We start from the raw sequence: 22,920 nt of genomic DNA on the forward strand, positions 1-22,920 counted from the left end.
CCATTGTTCTTCATTTCATGAACCAGTCTTACCAAGTCCTCTTCCTGTTTATGTAAGGGAAACGTAGAATGTCACAAGGAGCCCGGAAACTTTCCATATCATTCATTAAAATGAGTTGACTTCGGTACTCCAAGTACGTGCGGATTCGTTCATTCCCTGGTCTTTCCGGGAGCCTTTCAAGACATTTCTCGCTACATCTCTTTCGTAGAGATGATGCTCCTTTGTTTCTCCAGGCATTTGTCCAACCTAGTCATCACAAAAGCTAAAACTTCACGAAATTTCGTGAGAAAAACACCTGTCCAAAATAAGGAGTATCACCTCACTGGTAAATGTCTTAAAAATTTCCCATTTTTCACACGAAAAATCTAATTCACAAGACAAATCTCACTTCAGGTCAAATGTACAAATCATCAGTAACGTGAATCAACACAATTTTCAATGAATATTCAATAATATCACTGAAAAAAAGCGAAGAAACATTGTTAGTAGTTCACCACAGCTAAATAAGACTGAAGTAAACACGAAGTTCTGTCATATTTCTCGTAAGCAATTGGTCACACTGAATTTTCAACAAAGCAATTTCAACTCAAATCTTATTCAAAATTTAACGTTTTTAGTGTTAAAATCTTCCAAAAAGAACAAATATTTAAATAGAATTCATTATTCATCAAATATTGGTATAAAAATCCATCATTTTAATCAATTTATTTTTAGTGTCCAATTTTATCCTCAAAGTGTCCAAAATAAGAAACTGGACAAAATTATGAGCCTTTCCCCTATATAAAATGAGAGGCCCAACTATTTTTAGTGCTTATTGGAATATTTCGTTTAAGCTCCAGATAGTCAAGATTAAATAACAAAGACCACGGAATATTATTTAAAATTTGAAAGTTTGAGCTTCTAGGTAATTGCTTGTCCTAGACCAGAACATAAATATATACAGTCTGACAATGGCTTTAATAATAACAATAATTTTTTTTGTTAATAATTTGATTAACTTTTAATCGTTGTTTTCTTCAGTGAACACATTTAATATTTAAACTCCATATTGCGAGAAATTCGTTTTTCTTTTTCATTAAAATATACGGAAAGACTGCTAATTTCCGAAAGCATCATCTAAACTAATATTCGAAAGCTGCTACGTATTACGAAATCTTAAGCAACTTGAGTATTTTTTTAGGGAATATGTTCAAAATTAGTTGAAGTTTTACTATGTCTCTCTACATATTCTCATCAGAGGGCACTGTACCGTGGAGAGAAGATGCGTTGCGTCTTATTTAAATATCTTAAAGGCTAGATCTTAGCCTTAAAACCTATTATTTCTTTTATAATGTTAAAAAGAAACTTTTCAAAGTCATCTCATAAATTTTTCTCATTTAATTATTTCTCTCAGTGCACATTTAAAGAGCCACATCAATACACAACTTTCATCCTCTTTTTGCGTCTTCCTTGGATAGCAAAATTCCCTAGTGTTATCTCCAATGAGATAGATATTTTCCAAGGCACAGTATCATGATTTTTTTTCTTATTCTGAGAAAATATGGGACTTGATTGGATTATTGGAATTGTGTACAATTGGTGGAGTAAGATAGGGAATTTTTTTTCTTCTCATGATAAAGTTATGTGGCTTCTTTTTTTTCCCACAGGGCCATTTCATCTTATCTTCGCCATCGTACATTTTTTTCCCAGTTCTCTTGTTTGGGAGGATGAATTCATTGTCATCATCGATATGTTGGGCCGAATATTCCTCACATGTTACCCCAGAGGCTTGTAATTTAATCCATGCCACTGAGGAAATCTATCTGAGGGTAAGGGGTCAAAAGTCAGTTGGGAAGAAAATGTTTTACGATTGTAGAGCATTTTTTCTCTGCTGGCGGAATCGATTTAATTCACCTGAAAGCTCTATATTTATCGTCTTCCAACCTTTTTTTTTTGATCAATTGGAAAAATTGTCTCTATGGACATTTTCATCCACTCTGTCTCCACTTTTCGTCTTTCGGAAATGGCAGTGAAGAAAACTCTTCAATTTCTGCGCTAGCAATTTATTTGATATGTTCGTATTTTATCAGCGTAAAGTTTCATAATAAATTTTCCATTACAATTTTCTCGTTTTCCATCATTCTTTTTTAGTTGGTTACAGAAGGAAATCCCGCATTTTTTATTTAAAATTCATTATAGGCAAGATTAGAAAGATTTACCGTTTATTAAATTATTTATTAAAATGTTTTTTTTAAACTGGTACTCATTACAAAGTTTTGAGATTAAAAGAAAGTTTCTGCCATAGTAATTTTCATAGAAATTTTACTGTAATTAATCCATCACTGTTTTCTTTAGCTTCAGTTCAGTTTTACCGTTTTAGCATAAGATGTTCCAAGAACAAAGTTCAATGAGACTTGAGATTAGTAAAGTTTGTTACACAACTTTCGTCAAATTTCTCTCCCGACAAATCTCGATTAATATGAATTCTCTGGGGATTTTCCTCCAAAATCCATCTCCTTTCTGGCTTCCAAGCCAAAGCAACAAAAGAGCCACAAGAGTGTGAAGAAAAGTTGTAATTCAAACAGTGGCAATGATCCACATCTCCTCATTTGTCAGTTATTTACTTAGCAATTAAGACTCAATGCAGTGTCGTTTTTGAAGCAAAAAAAAACGCATACATTTGGACACCTGTTTGTAAGATGTTTCGGTTGCTTAAACAGCATTAAAACAACCCGCAATATTTGGAATCAGTTCAAGTACAAATGAGTGAGAAAAACATCAAGATGCCTATCTTGGCATAATGCTCAACACATATTAAATGCATTTCTTGCATCAGGTGGAGATTTTTATTTTATAAATGCGAATATCTACCAGTGGAATTGTGTGTTAATTGGAATATAAATTGAATGAAATTTAATTTGATATAAAATATATTCATCTTTTATCTTCTTTTTTTTAAGTGCTTAACTTTTTAAGAACGATTGGGTCACCCGTGACCCAAAAATAAAATTTTTCCTAGAGCCTTCTAAAGCTGTATTTTGCACTAAAAAGTAAAAAAAAAATGATTTTTTCCGACCATCGATTTTTGACCTTCTCGTCCTTAAAGGGTTAAAAAGTTTTATTTATTACTAAAATCGTTGATTCAATTTGAAATAGTTCTAAGGTATTATATTATATTGAATTTATAATAAGCTGTTACGAGTCATATTAACGTAAATGTGTATTTATTAAATTAAAATTAAATTGGAATATGTATAGACAAATTGAGCAATACAGGATTTAAATAATTTTATAGTCCATCTCTAATTTGTAAAATGGAATCAATAAATTACTCTTAAATCCCTATCAATTACCATATCAAGCCAATGTTAAATCAAGATAAGCATATGGAATTTGGGATTCTTTACAGGTGATCGGTGTGCTTGCTACTAGGAATTTGTGAAAATTTTATTGTTAGTTGAAGTTTAGGCGTAAAGAATCCAATCGGAGAAACTGATCTCGGTTGCAGAAATGGATATAATTAGCTCAACGCGATTTCTTTATACCTATAAAATTAAACTTATGCTATATCCTCTAGTATGGACACTTGCAGATTCTTCCAACACGAGATACAACAGCAATATAAAATGATTACATTGTAAACAATATCCCGATACGATTAATAATAATATCCTCTAGTGGTTTTCGTATGAAGTTTAGTATTTCAAGGTGTTGTAGTATTTAACGAGATTTTCCAAATCAACAATGAGAATCAAACTCCTACAATAAGGCCGGCTTCAGACTGGAGGTTTAGCCCAGTTCCCGAAGGTCTCAAAAATCTAAATAACAAGCAATTTTAATGATTTTTCTAAATCTATTGGATCATTTGCCCTTAATATCCAATTTAAACGACAATTTCCTAAAAAATCGTGCCTGATAAGAAATTAGAGGAGTTAAGCCAGATAGCTAAGTCTTATGCCCTAGACACACTTACGACTTAACCCGAGAGACGACTTAGTGGAAAATGTCGGAAATGTAGTTTCACCATTATTTCTAATATAATTATGCTAAGCCGTCTTTCGGCTAATCCTCAGGTCTGTCAAGGCCCTTTAGGTCTGAAGCCCATATAACACTAAAATGGGCATCTCTCAGTGTGACGCAAAAGGCAACACCGTTGGCTCTTGGGCGGATAGATCCTCGGCTTGACTCACAGTGTTGTAAGTTCAAGTCCTGTCCGGTGCAAAGATCTGAATGTAAAAGACATTTTCACTGTAATATAACGTAATAAAAATGCACCGCCTTTGCCTAACACCTCCGAGAGCCATGGAAGAAGCATTTCATACCACGGGAAGACTCTCCTGGGCGGTTTACAATGGACTTAACAGATTCTTCCAACACTGGATATGCCATTGTAAAAATGATTAGGGGAAAGCGCGATATCTTCGGACGACTCAAGCTTCGCACAATTCAATTTTTTCTCTATGTTCCTTATGAATTTCACTTATAGCTCTTTTCTGAAAATTTGAGGCATTGGACTAACTGTTAAAATATAATATTATAATGGGCCAAATTCATTGAAAAACATTGAAAAAAATTATTTGTGCGAAACATAAATCGTCCGAAGGTAGCGCGCTTTCCCCTACCTTGTAATATAAATATCTCGATACTATTAAAATGCTCTAATAATGGCATCGGATATGATGGCATAACTCTACTTTAACTAACTAAGTTGTTAATTAAGGACTTTCGAATAAGCACTTATTAAGTAGTTACCCTAACGCCTATCATAGTATCGGTAAATATCGCAACTAAAAACAATATCTTGAGGAAACGTCGAAGAAACGTCGTAGCAGGAGGAAATAGAGAAGTTTTTAAAAAAAGTCTATACCGTGTTTCTTGACTCAAAATTATCCACAAAAGACCGAGAATACAATTAAAAACAAAATCTATCAACTAAGATTTTGAGTTTTATGCTAAAAAACAGTATTTGCGGGGAATTGTGCTTTGAATTTCAACTTGAATAAAAAATCGACTAAAACACGTCATTTGGTTTAAGAGGCCTATAGCAAACATCCACTACCGAGTACAACTTGAGAGAATTAGTTTAAACACTTCAAAAATGGCGATTTCAACGCGAAGGTCAAAAAGACCAAAAACAATTAATGGCGCCGATCTGAAACCGTTACTCGATGAAATTAATTATGATTCGTCAAGGTGTGTTCAAGAGTTGACATTTATGGGAAAAATCCAAATGGACAAAGATGGGTTTTTAACAATCTGACTGAAAGACAAACAAAAATTCAATTCAATTCAAAAATCTACAACAAAATTCAAAAATCGAGTTCTCAAGTTAGCCAAGATTCTCTATAATCTTAAATTTTGTAGTACAAGGTGAAATGTGACCCCGTCAGATTGGGCACAAATTTTAGGTTCACACGTTTTGTTTTGAAACTTATAGATCACGAATATCATGTTTGCTAAATCGATTTTCGTGGACCTCCGTTCCGTTCGCCCCGTCCGTCCCGTTCGTCCCGTTCGACCCGTCCGCAACGTCCGTCCGTCATATAACCACTTCTGGAGAAAGAACGGAAAGAGATATCAACAAAGGGTTTTCGGCAAAGGTTAACTGTCTTTGGGCGACTGGAATTTGATGATGTCAGTATTTATTGTTTATCTTGATTCAGGCAATACCAACCCCCTATCCCTATATGGGCGTCGACGTTTTAGCATTCTTGATCAATCTCCGGAGCGAAACGATGATCCTTCACAGATTGTATAACCCATAGTAATACACATTATGCAAAGGTTACTACAAACATATATAGAATTTGTTTGAGTTATGAGAAATGTTCACCAAATCAAGAGGAAAAGACCAGGCTGTGCCAACCGTTTGGAATCTCAAATAATTAATCAATTAATTAATATTAAGTAAATAACGTAAATAAACAAAGTAATAGCTAAATTATTTTAAAACCTTATAAGGATAAATCATTATTATATTTGGACCTATTATACGTAGACCTTTTTTTTACATAAACCTTTAAATTATCACGAAATTCAAACAAGAATATATTAAAAAAAAACAAAAATTAGGAGCCATTTAACAAAATTCATAAATCTAAATCAAGATTTATAGGTCACGCTCTCTCTTCAGTGTCAATTCTATTTTTGTTTTCTTTGCCAATTTGTTTCCATTACGCAATGTTATCAAATGTGCAAAATATTTTAGTGGAGTGTTGATGTGAGCAACAAGTTATCTAACTTAACCATGTTTCTGCACATTTTTGCACTCATTCTCACCTGAACTCTAATTGAATGGCGTACAGAGTATTGTAACTCTTTTGTGAATTACTTTCCATTTCCATGGGATGCACCTTGGAAGTTAATCATGACGATGGTCTCGTTTGTAATTCGTGATTAAGCAATTGAAGCTTTTTCTTCATGCTTCAGTGGAGCTTTGATGGCTCTGTTGATGGTTTTCTTTGTATTGCTTTAGGGTGTGTTGCTTTGTGTCTTTGTCTGTTGGTTATTTTTTTGGTTGGATTTTTTTTGTGTGCTCGATGAACACCTGAAGAGCGCCAGATATTTTGAATGTCAATGCTAAGGCCTGACGGCATGAGATAGATGAGAAGAGATGGAAGAACCAGTCTAGCAAGTCTCTCCAACTGTTGAGTACTTTTTAATGAAATGTTGGGTTACTAAACTCTTTCATCTAACTTCATTTTTATTACATTTCTCCTGGGAAAGATTTGGTCATTTCTGGTGGTTTTCTGCAGCCGGATGGAAAAAGACATTTTCCTTCCGATTTCCTAACTTCCCACAATATTTCTTTTTTTTTAATTTCTTTCACTTACCTTAACTACTCTCTTTCACCTGGTAAATTCCTGTGTTTTGGCGCGCGGAAAATTAATCAAATTAGAAAATTGCTGGGAGTTGCATACATGGTCTCACTTTTAAACCTGCACATTGATCGAGACCTCGGTTGGTGTTTTAAAAGTGAAAATTAGTCCAGAGCACATTGCGTATTGGAATGATGAATACCAACCATGAAGGTATACCATATTTACATTTTTTTCTTGTACACTGTTGGTATTACTTAATCTGAACACACTCTCGAAATTGCACAAATATTGCTCAAAGCCGGTGGGGATAGCTTGAAATGAAAATCAATTTCACAACCTCTTCACCTACCAATTTAAACAGCAAATTGCTATTTTCCGCGGTATAGGTGTGCAGTTTACCTGGCAAACAAGCCTTAGGAGATGGGCACTTGCGAAGGGGCTAAACAATGGATTAGTGCAATTAAACCTATAGAGAGAAAGAGTGAGAAAAAATAGAAAATTGAGCATATGATCTTGAGAAGATGAGGTCATTACTTGATCTTGACTTGAATCTCTTACATAAAGTGCAGTGTGAGAAAAAAAAAACTGCCGATCATATGGTTATTACACTCAGAGAAAATATCATCAATACGCACCTAAAGTACAAAAAAAAGAAAGATCGAAATTAGAGAGGTTGATTTTAAGATATGACAGAGATTGATACTTTTTTTTTATAACGAATTGTAAGCCATAGGAGAGAGAAATAATTAAATTTCCATTTCCGAGTAAAACTTGCCAACTTTTTTCCAATCACCACATTTAATCGCATTTTCAACAATTACACCAATAAATTGTCTCACATACTGTATTTATTTTGTAGTATTAATCACTTTCCACTGAAAATTTATTTTATTGAGTTATTAAGAATTTATGGGTTGGAAAAATATTGGAGTCATATTTTTTTTTTATTTCAACTAGAGTTAATTCTTAAATTTATTTAGCAATAAATACAATTAAATATTAACTTTCACATAAAAAAGTTCAGTAGTCACTTTTGGAGTAATTTGGGGAATTAATATGAAATCATGAGACGGATAAAATGGTTGAAAATGCCAACCAAATATAGGAGAGTGTGAGGCAGTTTCATGTATTAGTGGTATTAGAATATCTCTTTACTTTGAATAATTTGTTGTTATTATTATAACTGAAAATCGCGCTGCAGGATTTTACAAAGTGGATATACAGATAGGATGAAAGGAACACTTATTGACACTTTAAGTAAGAAGTCGTGTCAGCACTTATTATTGATACCCTATTCAGTACCATTTGGAATATGAAATTTAAACACATATCCTTATCAGAAAACGTAGACGAAGGAAAAAGGTCATGTTATTGCAATTGTGCATACAATAATCACAATATTATTTTATGTACTATTTTATGTACTAATCTATGAATAGGGGCATCAGTCAGAAATATATTATTATTATTATTATTATGCCCAACGCACAAAGTTATTGTGCGTTTAGTAAACATGTTTTAGCATTTCAATGAGAGTGAGTGAGATCTAGATCTAGTCATCTCGCTCATTCTCATAGGAAATTTTGAAAACATATTTACAAACAAAAGTTATTGTGCTCTGGTTATTATTATTATTTACATTTTATCAGATATTTTAAATAAATTTCAAAATTTTGACAAAAGTGTCAGTAGGGGTTCCCTGTCGAAGAGGTGTTCCTTCGACCCTATTTGTTGTCAATGTTTTCTATGAGAATGGGGAATACGTTACAAGTTGATAATGTGAATATTTCCTGCAGTGTCCTTACACTATTCTTATTAAACTAAAGCACTACTTAGAAGAAAACCGATGGTAAATAGCTTAAAAATACACCTTACATTTTTTTACTTTTATAAAACAATACGGAAAATAAATATCCAATATAGGAGATGGTGGGGCAGGTTAACGAAAGAACAATTTCATTTTTTTCATATTATTCTTATTTCTTTGAAAGGAATGGAATAAGTACTAGAACAGTACCTAAGACCTATGTTCAAAAAATGATCAATTTTGCAATGCTTCTCCTTTGAGTTTTACAATTGATAAAAAAACTGCACTAAATCAAAACTTTTTTAGAATGTCTTATTTTTATCAATTTTTTCCGTGCAATGTCTATCGAAGTAACATAATTGAAAAAATTTACAAGCTTACTAATGGTTTCATGATTATAATAAGGTTTTTAGAAAATTCTGAAAGGGCGAGGCGGGCAGTTTCATGCAGGCTCATAAGAAAGTTTTCTGTGGCTAGTAATTATCTATTTGAATTAATAGCAGTATCAAATTATCATTGAAATTCTTTTAGCCGTTCTAGTCGATTTAGCTTGAAATTTCAAAAATATATTTCTTAAAGGCGTGTTTTAAACAAAATTTAAAAAGAAACAAAAAAGAACTTTTAATATCTTTATTAATTCTGTCAAATTGTCAATTTCATTGTTATAACGTTTATTGTCATTTTATTATTATATGTTTTACCGAAAATGAATCAGTTCATAATTAATAATTAATTTACAGCTTGAACTCCTCAGGAAGAGCAGTGTATATTTTTTTTATTTGCTCGAAAACGCATCGTGCGATTATTTTTTGAACATGTCTTCAATAAATGAAAATACAGTTGAATCCGTTGAATCATTCCTAATAACGGATTTCAAGGTCAAAGATTTAAAAGAACCCTAGGGAGTGTGTTAATCATCCGAAGGGGTTATAATCGACTACGAACCTGTAATGAACTGATATGCAGTTCTTGTCCCCAAACCAATTCAATTATTCCTCATTTATTTTTGACGAACTTTACAACAATTTATGAAGCGGTTCAAATTGGTTAAGATTTGTAAAGCGATTTATATAAATCGGTTCAAAGTAATTAACCACTTCGTGAGATTTTTTATTCACAGATAAATTTATTAAAATTGAGGAATTAATAATTAAACATGACAATATTTTAAGTTTCAGAATTTACAAAAAAAAAAGAATTCTGTAATTAAATATTTGCTTGTTTATATTTGTTTGTTTTTAAGTCTTAGAATAGTTATTTAAATTCATTCTGATATATCAAGGTTGAAAATTTTTATTTCTTATAAACAGAGCCATTCTTGGGTGAAATTGCGTGAAACCTACCTTTCAGGTGAAAGCATTTTCTGTAGAATAAGATTATAAAAAAATTAAATAATAATTGCTTCTATTTGTATTAATACTAACCCCAACTGTAATGCGCAGTGCACAATAACTTTTGTTTGTTAATATGTTTTCAAAATTCACTGTGAGAGAAACTGCCCTATCCTCCCGTAAAAATATTAAATACCTTTTAAAGTACCCGTAGGTGGTAATGATTAGCAAAGAAAATCTATTTGACGGGAAAATTATAACAGGTGATATACCCCTCAATTTTGAAATAACTCTTTAAGGCTTTAAAACTTTTAATCGACTTCTAAAAGTTGAATTGAATTAAGTTTATTGCTCATTAATTTACACTTACAGTATCAAAGGCTGAATAGAAGATTTTTTTAAACCTGAGAAAGAAGAATTAAAAAACAATCTTGTAAATTATTAAGCATCAAACTAAAAATTTTAATATTTTACAGATAATACTTAAGTTAAATATTTAGGTTACCATTACTGCAGACTTGAGAGGGTAGGTCGTGGAATATTTAATGTTTGATCCGTTTTAATAACTGTAAAATAAGATTAATTTGAATGTGCTTTTTTATTCATTGTTGTAAATTATAACTTTTTTTTTATTTTGACCCATGTAATGCCCAATGCACAATAACTTTTGTTTTGTAAACATATTTTTGGCATTTTAGTGAGAGTGAATGAAACCTAGATCTAGTCATCTCACTCACTCTCACAGAAAATTTTGAAACATGTGTACACACATAAGTTTTTGTGCGCTGGGAATAATGCCCATCGCATAATAACTTTTGTTATGTAAACATGTTTTCGGAATTGGTTATGAGAGTGAGTGAAATGACTAGATCTAGATCTCATTCACTCTCACTGAAATAGCGAAATCATGTTTATAAAACAAAAGTTATTGTGCGTTGGACATAACAGGAACAGAAATATTCATTTTTAAAATTAGGAAAAAAATCCTTTTAATAATACAACTTTTTGCAGTAGTTTTGTAAATTTTCTATTTTTTAGAATAGTAGATGAGATATTTTATTAGATTTCTCGTTTGTCAAGAGATGATCCATTCGCCCTGGGTTTGGGAAAATGGTCAATTATAGAAAAATCTTAAGATTTTTTGATAACACATTAATTTTCATATAGTCTGACAATGAAAGTCTTTCAGTGTTAGCGATCGTAATAACGAAGTAGTGAGAAACAATTTGGCATAGTTTGATGGTAAGGGCATGAAATGGTTTAAGTAGTCCACTAATCTTTAATTGAAGTATAAAGAACCGCAGATTATTTATCTGAGTGTATAACTCACACAGAATGGAATTTAAAAGTGCACCATCCGTCCAGAGAAGTGTGTTGCAGAGTCGTAATTTAATTTTCAATTGGACAACAAAAATAATAATAAAATACCACAGTGGACAGCCAGTGGCTTTCTGGTTGAATGAAACAAGATCAGCGGAATCAGCAATCGAGGCGATCGTGGTTCATTCAACTCATGGCTTCTCGGGAAGATTGGTACTTTTTCCACCATCATCTTCATCTCCATTTAGACACATTCTTTTCTGTTTTTTTTTCGCACTTATTACATTGACTAGACCGAGATGTTTTGGTGGACAAAAGCTTAAAATCTCTAACTGATAAATATGCAAATTTTTGCTAAATTCCGTTGAACTCTTGGAATAAATTCTCTTATGGCATTTTTAGTAAACAAATTTCAGTGTCTGTCAATATTTGATGTTGAGCGCTTTCATTGGGTGGCTAAAGAATTTTATTCTCTTATATCATAGCAGTTGAGTTTCTTCATCATATTCTTGAAATAACTTTTAGTGCGTTTTCTTAAGTATTTTTGCTGGGTGGATTTTCCATCTCTTGATGTTCAAACACTTAAAATGTTATGTTTGAGAAAGTTTTCGAGAAAAGTATTTTATCTCTCTGAAATGGAGAAAAAATATTCCTGGTATTTCATATTTTGCCGCATTTTCACTTTTCAATTGATGCCAACAATGTACTAAAAGGCACCCCTTTTTGTCCTCGTCTGCATGCTTTGCTGTGGAATGCGGATCTTTCTCTGTACCTATTCTCCCCAATAATTTTCTTTCCATTTAGCTTGGCTGCCTTTTAAGCCATCCCTATTCAGCCTTTATCAAACTATATACAAACCCAAGAACCAGGAGAAAAGACTTCTTTTTAGTGGTTTTCTTGAATACCTAAAAAGGGTGGGATAAGATATTCAAAGAGCCATCAAACACAAGGTAAAATGCAATAATACACCAAGGTTTTTCCTTTTCTCTTTTTTTTCTGTTATGGTAATTTCCCTGACAAGAAAAACGGAGTAAGAGGGAATATTTCCATGTAACAATAAAAGAGCGGATAAAGCTGTGATAAGGGAGATCTGGGTGCAGAGTATTTTACTCACAGAATACTTACCACGATAATCTCTTTTGTTGGCAAAACATGAAAATGCTGATGGATGGATTCGTCAGAGGTGGATTATTATTCAACATCTCATGCTCATGTCAAAATAGATATTAGTGGATCGTTATGTTGAAATAGCTAAGAAATTTGCTTTCTACACACTGAAGATTATTCTGAAGGAATAAACTACGGTTGAAGTGATTTTAGATGTTAACGTTTGATTTAAGAATAAAGATGAGTAAAATGGAAAATACTTTGCTGAACGTTTGGTTTTGTGAATTGGATTTAGGACTTTAAAAAAACTGGTTTTTTGCAACATGAACATTCTGGACCAATGGTCAGAAAATTAAATCAAAAGCAATTGAAGATTGAAGCATTTTTCTGAGATATTTCTTGTCTTCTATAGGTATTGAGGACAAACGGTTTGAGATAGTTACTTGAGGTCTTAGGGGAAATATTCAACAGTACTTACAAGGACAGTGTCTCAGTTAATAGAGTAGGGGAAAGTACTCTCCCTTCGAACGTTCATGCCTTCGAATAATAAGAATTTTCTTTTAGTTTTTCTAAGAGACTTACACATTTCTATCAAATATTTGTTGGCTTATCATCAATTGTTGATAATTCCGTGATAATTTAGTGTAAATATCTTATGAAAAACAAAATAGATTCATATTATTCGAAGGCATGAACTTTCGAAGGGAGATCACTTTCCCCTATCGTCTCTGTTGTAGAGCGTACGGCTTATTCGATAACTTTCAACTAAGTCTGACGGACGTATCCTACCAATTCTATTCCTTTATTTTTTGGACCCCTACCATCCTTTGTCTTCGGTGAGTGAACATTAGACGCCGTGAAAAATCGGTGGCAACCTCAAATTCCTTCCACGTTCTTTATTTAGATGAGTCCGTTGAGCTCCATCAAGGCATACACTTTCAAGTGAGATTTCGGGTTCGAGTCTAGGCAGCTGCAGATTTTTCAGCTGTTGTATTACTCTCGAACTCGCGTAGTGAATGAATGTAATGTAAATGCGTTGACAATGAACCACTCAAGAAAGAGAAGTTGGTACAGAAACGAGTTTCGACAGAGTCCACTCGAATACAAATACACATTCACTGCTCGGATCCAAAAATCCGTACAGAGCATACAACGGAGACAGAGAACTGTGATACAAACAGGAACTTAATTTTATTTCTAAAATTGAACTATGAAAAATTGTTTCTTGCAATTCAAATTAAAGCTGATTTAAATCCTTTGATGACCCCGCTTGATGAACTTGATAGAATTTGATGATTACATGGTAATAATGCAAAATACTGTGAAATTCCATTTCATATTCGAACAGAAAACGTTCGTAAAAGCACCTATAGGGGAATGTAGGCATGGTTCGCATAGAGTGAACCTTCAAACGATGTGAATTTTCTCTTTGTTTGCAAAGAGCTAGATCGTCACATCTTATCCATACGATAGTTGATTATTAACCTCACAAGACGAGATGAGAAATGGTAAACCAGCTCTTTGCAAACAAAGAGAAAATGTGAATCGTTTGAAGGTTCACTCTGTGCGAACCATGCCCATCTTCCCCTATAATCATTTTTACTGATAAGTTAAATATCTTAGCTTGGGTCCCGGTCGAAATCCCAAAAGGCATAATTCCGAAAGCCAAAATCCAGAACGTCAAAATTCGGAAAGCCACAATCCCGAATGGGTCAAAATCCCGAATGGGCCAAAATCCCGAAAGTCAAAATCCCGAATTTTTAAAATTCTTAAACTACTCCCACAATCCCTACGATTGCACCCGCTGTTGCTGAAGGCAAAGAGAAATTCTCTGTGTCTTAGGAAATTATTCTACACATTTTCCTCCATATACTCGTAGTCTTATCCCTTTCAGGGTTTTGAATATTTGGGAATTTGGTTTTCGGTATTTTGGCTTTCAAGATTTTGGCCCTTTCGGGATTTTGGCTGTCTCCACTTAGCTCATATTGCAAAGATCCTATGGCACTATTTTGGAATGGAGTTTCAATGTGTTATAATTGGCGTTGGTAGATATTGGTAGTACAAAAAAAATTACTCTTTCTTGACTTACTGCGAACCTAAAAAAAATAATCACAATCTTCATGAATAAAAAAAAAAAAGATATAAAAAATATTTTATTTAAAAAAAAACAGATAAGCTTATGGTGACTAATGCCCAACGCATAATAACTTTTGTTTGTAAATAATGTTTTCAAAATTTCCTATGAGAGTGAGCGAGATGACTAGATCTAGGCCTCTCTCACTCTCATAGAAATGTCATAAACATGTTTACAAAACAAAAGTTATTGTGCGTTGGGCATAATGCACAACGCACAATAACTTTTGTTTTTAAACATGTTTTTGACATTTCAATGAGAGTGAATAAAACATAGCTCTAGTCATCTCGCCCATTCTCATGGGTAATTTTGAAAACATGTTTACAAACAAAAGTTATTGTGCGCTGGTCATAAAGCAACTTTCTTTGTTTACATATTTTTTAAATTTTATTTTAAATTTAGATTTTTCTCTTGTTTTAGGATCCCGCCTACTGGCAACACCTTATCACCCAATAACAGGACTACCTGCCTTTCAAAGTAAGTTGTTGATATAACACTTATTATTGCTATTTTTTCAAGGATCTGGATTATTTGATTTAAATTTAGATTTCTATTTAAACTGATTTATAGAGTTCTATATGGAAATCGTAAAATCACACTTAAGTAATCACAAAATCGCATAATCAACTTGTTCTCTGTGGAATTAAACTGATTTGATTTAAATAAGTGAAGCTTCCTGTAGGGGAATTCTGTAACAACATGACAATGTCATATGACAAATTTTCATAGCAAATTCATAAGCAGGACAACATCAAAGTCCATTGAAAATCGAATGAACATTGCTAGGACCCCCATTAAGCTCTTTGTAATTAATATGAATCTTATTTTCGAATTTACCACATAAACATATTTAAATTTGTCATATGACATTGTCATAATGTTATTAAATTCCTCTACTGGATGTTATTAAAAACATTCAATACCAGAAAATCTGTGATGGTTCTAAATAGGATATGATAACTAAATATTTGCTTCATTGAGCGAGCAATTTGTCACTTAACATTGTGGACAATTGACATGCGCTATGTAATAGGGGCATTTCTTTACTTTTGTGTATTATTTTCTAAATTCGTTGTTGCTTCTTAGTGAAAACTTTTACGAGTCAATTTTTGACTATTTAAATTTCCTTCCACGATTTTTTTCATTAATTATGGGTTAAAATTAGATTTTAAATTCGGGGATTCATGTGGTAAAGCCAGTGCTTTTCGGCTCTGTATCTGCCGAGATATTTGCGGTAAAATATTTTTCCTTTAACAGTTTGTATGGTAGGTTCAAAAGACGGAAGTACTGCTTCAGCACTGTAAGAGGATTGAAAGGTTAACGTAGATATGTAGCTACACTGTGAGAGAAAAAAGAGGGTGCGATTAATATTTTTTCCTCATAACTTTAACACTTTTTAGGTGTAAAAATACATCAACATTTTTAATGTTAATTTTACATCTTATTAAGGGTAAAATTAACATGAAAAAGGGTACCTTCAACCCCTAGTACACCTAAAAAGGGTAATAATTACACCGATTTTGGATCAATACTGCAGGGTAAATTAACATTTCCGGAATTTTATTTTAACTTTTTCGGATTTCTCTCACTCAGTGTATAGGATTGAAAGGTGTAATTGTTGACATCGACTGACTCAACAATTTTTTTGCATATTCTAAAAATTCAATCGTTTAACATATTTATGTTTCTTTTATTCAAAATGGCATTGCAATGTTCTTTGAAATCGAGCACTTTGCCAAAATCTTCCCTCTTCTGCTGATCTTGTAGTTCTTGGTATCACTGAAGTGGAAGAAATACCATTTACTTGGCAAAAATCATAATCGCTGCATTGTTGGGTGGATAAAGAAGAATACGTTCGTGTGAGATGCGAAATGAAGTGTTCAACACTTGAAATGCGCATCACTTCCATTTGATGACATATCATAAAAAGATGTGAGCTTTTTTTTTTACTTTCCTGTTTTTGGGGCTTGTTCGTCTTTCACATTTTTTTCTGCTTCAACATTGCCTCGGAGGGTTGGTTTTTTCTTCTGGCACCATCATCTGTGGAGGGTGAAATTGGTGGAAGAGAAAGTAATATAAATTCATATAAATTGAAACATTTGTTGTATGCAGAGACAACTTGCACGGTGAGAAATATGCTTTGGGGAGTGTTGAGAAGACACGTTTTTTCACTTTATCTTAAATGTCAATTTAACATTTCGTCTTTTGCCTGTTACATCTCTGCAAGTAGGGCCTTTCCTTTTTATTTATTGACAGACTTTATGGATGGAAAAATACGTGAAAACCGCTGATGGTCACATAAAAATCTACCATTATCGTAATTTTTTTTCGAAATATTACTCAAAGAGTTTTTTTTTGCTTATAACCAATTCCATTATAGAGCTTTCAATATCAAAGGGCTTTTAATTTAATAAAGTATGCCACTTGCAATTCTGCCTGAATGTTTATAAATGAAAATGGATAATAAGGTTGTTTCGGTGAGATCTCCATGATTCCGCCTCTACTAATCCTAACAAAATTTTTGTATTGTCAGATTGGTCTGAAACATAGGCAAAGTTTGAGAAATTGCAACTTCCTTATTCAAAAGCATGAATGTTTACATTCAGTTGGCTTTGCTAAGGCTCAAGAACTGTCATTGTTGCAATTCTTCTTCTCCAATTCGATGGTATCCTGGTCTATGCCATCCGTCTATTGGAGGCTGGTAGCCATTTCTTCTTAAAGAATAGAACCTGCCCTAAGCTAAGTCGGGCTTATCCTTACAAACAAGATCTCCAGCCCACTGGGCCCTATTCACTGAGTGAGAGAAATCCGAAAAAGTCAAAATAACATTCCGGAAAAGTTAATTTTACCCTGCAGTATTAATCCGAAATTAGTTTAAATATTACCCTTTTTGGGCGTATTATGGGTTAAAATTACCCTAACAATAAAAAGCAATAAGAAAATCTCTGCAAAAAATCACATTTCTGGGGTTTCCTATTTAAGCATTTGCAGACACTTCAGGAAAACCCTTTTTGTTCACGAAATGTAATTATTTCATTTGAAAACTTCACGTACCGTTAACTCTAAAGATTACCACTTAATTTAACTAAAATTATCCAGAAATATGACATAAATGTTAAACTAAACGAATAAACAATAGTCACCTCATTGTGTTTTTCATTGGAAAACATGGTCGAACGATGAAAAATTCGATGGCGAAAAGGTACACTTTTAATTATTCTGAGAAATTAACAAACTAAAATTTGTGAATATGAATGGATTTTCGTTTTATTTGGAGCAAAATTAACTAAATAATAAAACTGTGGTATAGAAAATATATAAATATAATAATTTAGTACTGCATTTATCGTGAAAACAATGATGTTTCCCTTTGGAGTAGCGAAAAATTTCCATTTGGAGCAGATTTTGAATTAGCTTAATTTACCCAATAACCAATTCTCCGAACAGCTTTTTATTTTATTTTTTTTATGGGAAATTGTTATTACTATAAATAGGCTTACATTTCACTCTGTATCTATGACATTTTTTCATCAAAAGTATCAATAATTTAGTTTGAATGCAAAAATTTAATTTATTTACAAATATTACTGAAGATTCCTGCGGTGTAACCGGAAACTTTAGCTTTGAATGAAATTATATATCGCATTACAAAATAGCTGAATTTAAAAATCTTACTTACATTTAGCAAATTTACACTTATCACTGGCTTTTACAGAAATATGCATTATACTTTGTGATGTACGAGTGAATTTAATTCAAAAGTTATATTTAAATAGTTCAAACAGATGCTATGTAATATATAGTGGAGTAAATAGCTATGCAGTATCCAGCAACGTCAGAAATGTATATAATAATTTACCGCAAATTAGGATGATGCATTTCAGTTATTATTATTTTGCTTATTTTGCTTACTACGAACTTAATGTGTAGGTAAATTTATTTGGCTTCTTTTTGGTGCAAACTTGATATTTTCTGCTCATATTTACTTTAGCAATAGTAAAGCTCTTTAGCACTTTGGAAATTTCAAAAATTAATTTATTATTATTATTATTTATTTTATTCAAAGCTGATAGCTGATTTAATATTGATGTTTTTGAACGGTATAGAAAAAAATCATTATGAAAATTCTTTATTATGCATTTTATTGATGTATTTTTAAAAATGTCTGCCTTTTTCCAAATTTCGCATTGAAAAGTCTAGAATTTTCACTTGATTGATTGTCATAATATGTTGAAAAAAATAGTATATGTGAATAAAGAATCGCAACTAAAAATTTATTCAATAGAAGCTATCAACCGAATGATATGAATTTATAAATCTTCAATGGATTTTATTAAAAAATATCTGTAATTATGAATGGATCACACCTAAAAAAAACGTTCGTCCATGGAATTAATTAAAAAAGGGTTGATTTTAATCACATGTCACGCTCGAATAGATAAATTATGGAGAATTGCTGCGATAAATGCAGTTTTCGCGTCCATTTATTGCATCAATTGGTAATTTTTCATCACGCCAATATCACACATTTATGGGGTAGTTCAACGAAAATTGTTATACTCATGTGACTGCAGTAATGATGAATTACTGAGCAACATTATATTATAAAAATATTTTGTGTGAACATTTATAAATTACATTCACCAAAGAAAATTATCATAAGCTGTAATGAATATATCCGATTAATTAGCTGGGTATATTGATAAAAAATTGCCTGGTATGTTGATATTTTTCACAATTGAAACCTACATACTTGATAAAATTCGACTTTAAAAGCGCATATGGGGAAGCGGGGCACCTTTGAAATTGGGATTTTTCACCTATATTTACATAAAATTTAGCCTTATCGTGATATAATTTAGCTGCACAAACAGATTGAAAAGCTAAATTACATTAAAATGATGGCTCAATTCCACTTAAACATAGGTGAAAAATCTGAGTTTCAAAGGCGCCCCATTTTCAAAGGTGTTGCACTTCCCCCCAATAGGGAAGGGTGGGGCAGTTTAACGACGGGGCAGTTTCAATTTTTGCATATTCTTCTTATCTTTTTGAAAGGAATGGGATAAAACCTTTATGTTATTGAAGAGATAAATGGGACCCGTGTTCATAAAAATAATTAATTTCGTGACGCTTCTCGTTTGAATTCTGTAATTGATTTTATAAAACTGCATCAAAATGAAACTTTTTACAATGTTTTATTTTCAACAATTTCTGAATTATTGCCCTTATTTATCGAAGTAACATAATTGAATTAAATTACTAGTGGTTTTATGAATATTTTAAGGCATTTTGCGTTGAATAAATTGTAAGACGGTTCTGACAATTTTGATTTGAGTTCCAAAAGTGCGTGAGGGGCAGTTTCATCCAAGCACACGGAGAAGTTTCCAGTGTCTAACAATTTACTTTTTTAATCAAAATTAACTTAAAATGATCATTGAAAACGTTTTGTAACTGTTTTTGTCCATAAAGTTCGAGATTATGGGAAGTAGTACTTCCTAAAAGTTCATAAAGAAAAATTAAAAACATAAATCTTTCAGTGTTTTTTAAGTGCTTAAAAATGATGAATTTAATTGTTATAATATCTTTTCAGAATGTTTTCAACAAGATATTGTAAAAAAAAATTAGTATTTTGTATAAAAATTCAAGACTTTAAAATACTATTATAAAGCTGTTATACTGAAAATGCCCTGTTATAAAGCGATATAATGATCCAACAATGTACAGAATTACCTTAGCACTATAAAAGACATTTCTTTCGTATAAACATTTAAAGAAAATTGCTCAATTAATGAGAAATAGGCTTGCAAATATTTGGCGATATTTTATTTTCTCTGTATGATTAATTAGTGTGAAAATTCTGTTATAAAGTTCTTATTCGATTATATTTTTATCTTTTAGAGTCTTTAGAAGACTTCAAAATAGTAATTTTAATTAATTCTGGTATCGCAAGTTTCCTATAAACACGTTATATCTTTCTCAAAAATTGCCTCTTATTTTTCTTGAAATTGCCCCGCAATGGGGGACTTTCACACATTCTGCCTTTCAAGTGAAATGAATTTCTCCACAATAGGCTAATGAAATTAAAGGATTATTGTTATTATTTTTATTAACCCTAAACCCAACTGTAATTTACAGAATATACAAAGTTTTACTTCTGTTTATCATCTTTTTGCAAAATGGTCTCAAAATCCATTTTGTAATTTAGGCGTGAAACTGCCCTACTCTCCCCTTTCTATCAAAAATCGATATTTGTTTATGTCGGTTAGATTTTTTTGTTTCTACGTTAGTACAAACGATACTGGGGAGAGAACGATAAGAGATATTGACTTGCAATTTTTGGCAACAGTTGCAGTATTTCGAATTAAAGGAGTACGATTTGTCGAGATGCGTGATTTCAATAATGTTCGTCCAAATCAGTTGAGAAATGTTAGAAACGTAGTACGGCAAAATTATGAAAATAATCTCTTCATAATTTGAGTCAGAAAGTCAGAAAGGGAGGTGAAACTATCGCGTTTAAAAGTTTCGCTATTAACTATTAAAGTCCGTTTACCGCATGAGGTTGTTGCAAACCGATAAAAAAAAACTCGATCATAAATAAAATGATCAGTTTTTCTAACTCTGCTCTAAAAATGGGTTACGGTTTTAGAACTTTGCACAAATCTCTAATAATCTGATTTTACAAATTTTTCCTTATCTTTGCATTAATTCATATTTTATTTAAATAATTTACGTGTAAACTAGTTTATCGGTTCAAATTCTGCAATTATCTAATTTATTTCTCAATATTTTAAACTTATGATTTTACTTCAAAAATTTTCTAACATCCAGTTTAATTAAATTGTCACAATTTTGCACTCTTCTTTGCTGTGTTTTTCTTGGTATCCTCCTGAGATTGTTTATACCATCTCATTAACACAGCTATTATTGTTATTGCTCTTGCGATCTTGTTGATGTAGAGCATCTCTCAAATTTTAGACACTCGTGAAAAGCTCATGTTGCGGAAAATTCCAGTTTGGGGAGCAAGTGTTTCAGAGCTATAGGTGACGGTAAATGGTAAAATTTAGCAATGAAGAATATGAGAAATGGGATAATTTCAGGAATAATAAGTCATAGATAAATATGGTGAGAAAACACATTATACTTGACACAACAACACATTTCCACCGAGGCTTAATAATCCCCGAAATAATGCGACCTCCATCCTTCTCGCGTGCTTTAGACAATTTACACTCCAAGTCGCTGACAAGCTTCCTATTTCGAAAGACGCATTTGTCCCCTCATTTGCGGCTTCCGGTGGGGGTGCTTTCTGGGAAGGAGGGGGGAGTGTGAGTACTGAAGGATTTTCATCCTTAACTGAAGTATTTTGTTTACCGTTTGCTGGTGCCATAATCGTTTATCATTCCACCCTGACTGAACACCAAGCAGCCCCCTTTCCGGTAAGCTCCCAAACCCGCCTGCCGGCAAATATATCATGTGGATGTGCTCTTAATGAGATTTATATGCATAAACGGTTTATCCCGGATGCCATTGCTGTACCACACCAGCTCGTTGATAGCTTTTGATGTGCACAAAGTTTTCGGGATTGTGTGACGTGCATCCAGGAACGTGTCGACAGAGAACGAATTGAAGGGGCGACACACGCCGGATCAACTCCAATGTGTACCACTTAGCGTGCGAAAATGTCTGTTCTCGCTGCTGGAGGAAGTGACACCAACACGCGGGATATGCTACCCATACGTCACCTCTTTATATGCGCTTTTGTGCCTAGGGTCGGCGTCATCCATGTTCAACGCCAGTAGCTTTCACAGCGAGCTCCAATGTTCAGCTATAATAAACTTAAGTGAGTTCAACTGTCCGAGAGCTGCTACATAATAAAGAGAAAAGGAACAAGAGCGACAGAATCAAATTTAAAATTTCTTTCTCACATCTATATATCAATTGTCGTCTCATAAATTGATGGGTGTGATTGCTACATAAGTGGTCTTCAGACTAGAAATTTAGTTCAGTTCCCGAAGGTATCACAATCCTAATGTCTACCATTTTTTAGATTTAGATGTTCAAAATCTAATGGACCATTTGTCCTTAATAACCCAACCCTAAGTCAATTTTTTCAATAAGTCGTGACTGATCAGAAATTAGGGAAGTTAACCCTCTAATGGGTAAGACCGTCTCCAGGCGGTCTTCACAAAAATCACATTTACAGCGACAATAAAGGTTTTATTTATTTAAAAGTGCTATAGTGTCCTCGGTAATAGTCTTATAAACATCTCTTGAAAGTTTGAACTCATTTTGACTCTTCGTTTTGTTGCTATTCCCAGTTTTGTGTGACATGTCAGAGAAAAAGCAACAAAAAATATTAGTGCAAAAAAACTAATTTCCAATTTCCATAAAAATACCGATTTAAAGTTATCTGACTAAAAT

The 22,920-nt window shown here is 32.6% G+C and overlaps 1 protein-coding gene across 1 annotated transcript in view; it reads left to right on the forward strand.

Annotated features, from left to right (window-relative positions):
- Positions 1-22,920, forward strand: part of LOC129803184 (Ig-like and fibronectin type-III domain-containing protein 2) — a 316,223-nt gene that overhangs the window by 106,293 nt on the left and 187,010 nt on the right. The window contains exon 3 of the mRNA XM_055849573.1: positions 14,920-14,976. The gene's annotated coding sequence lies outside the window, so the exon portion shown is untranslated. The remainder of the gene's footprint in view (positions 1-14,919; positions 14,977-22,920) is intronic.

This window comes from Phlebotomus papatasi, chromosome 2 (genome assembly GCF_024763615.1).
Source record: "Phlebotomus papatasi isolate M1 chromosome 2, Ppap_2.1, whole genome shotgun sequence".
Taxonomy (NCBI): domain Eukaryota; kingdom Metazoa; phylum Arthropoda; class Insecta; order Diptera; family Psychodidae; genus Phlebotomus; species Phlebotomus papatasi.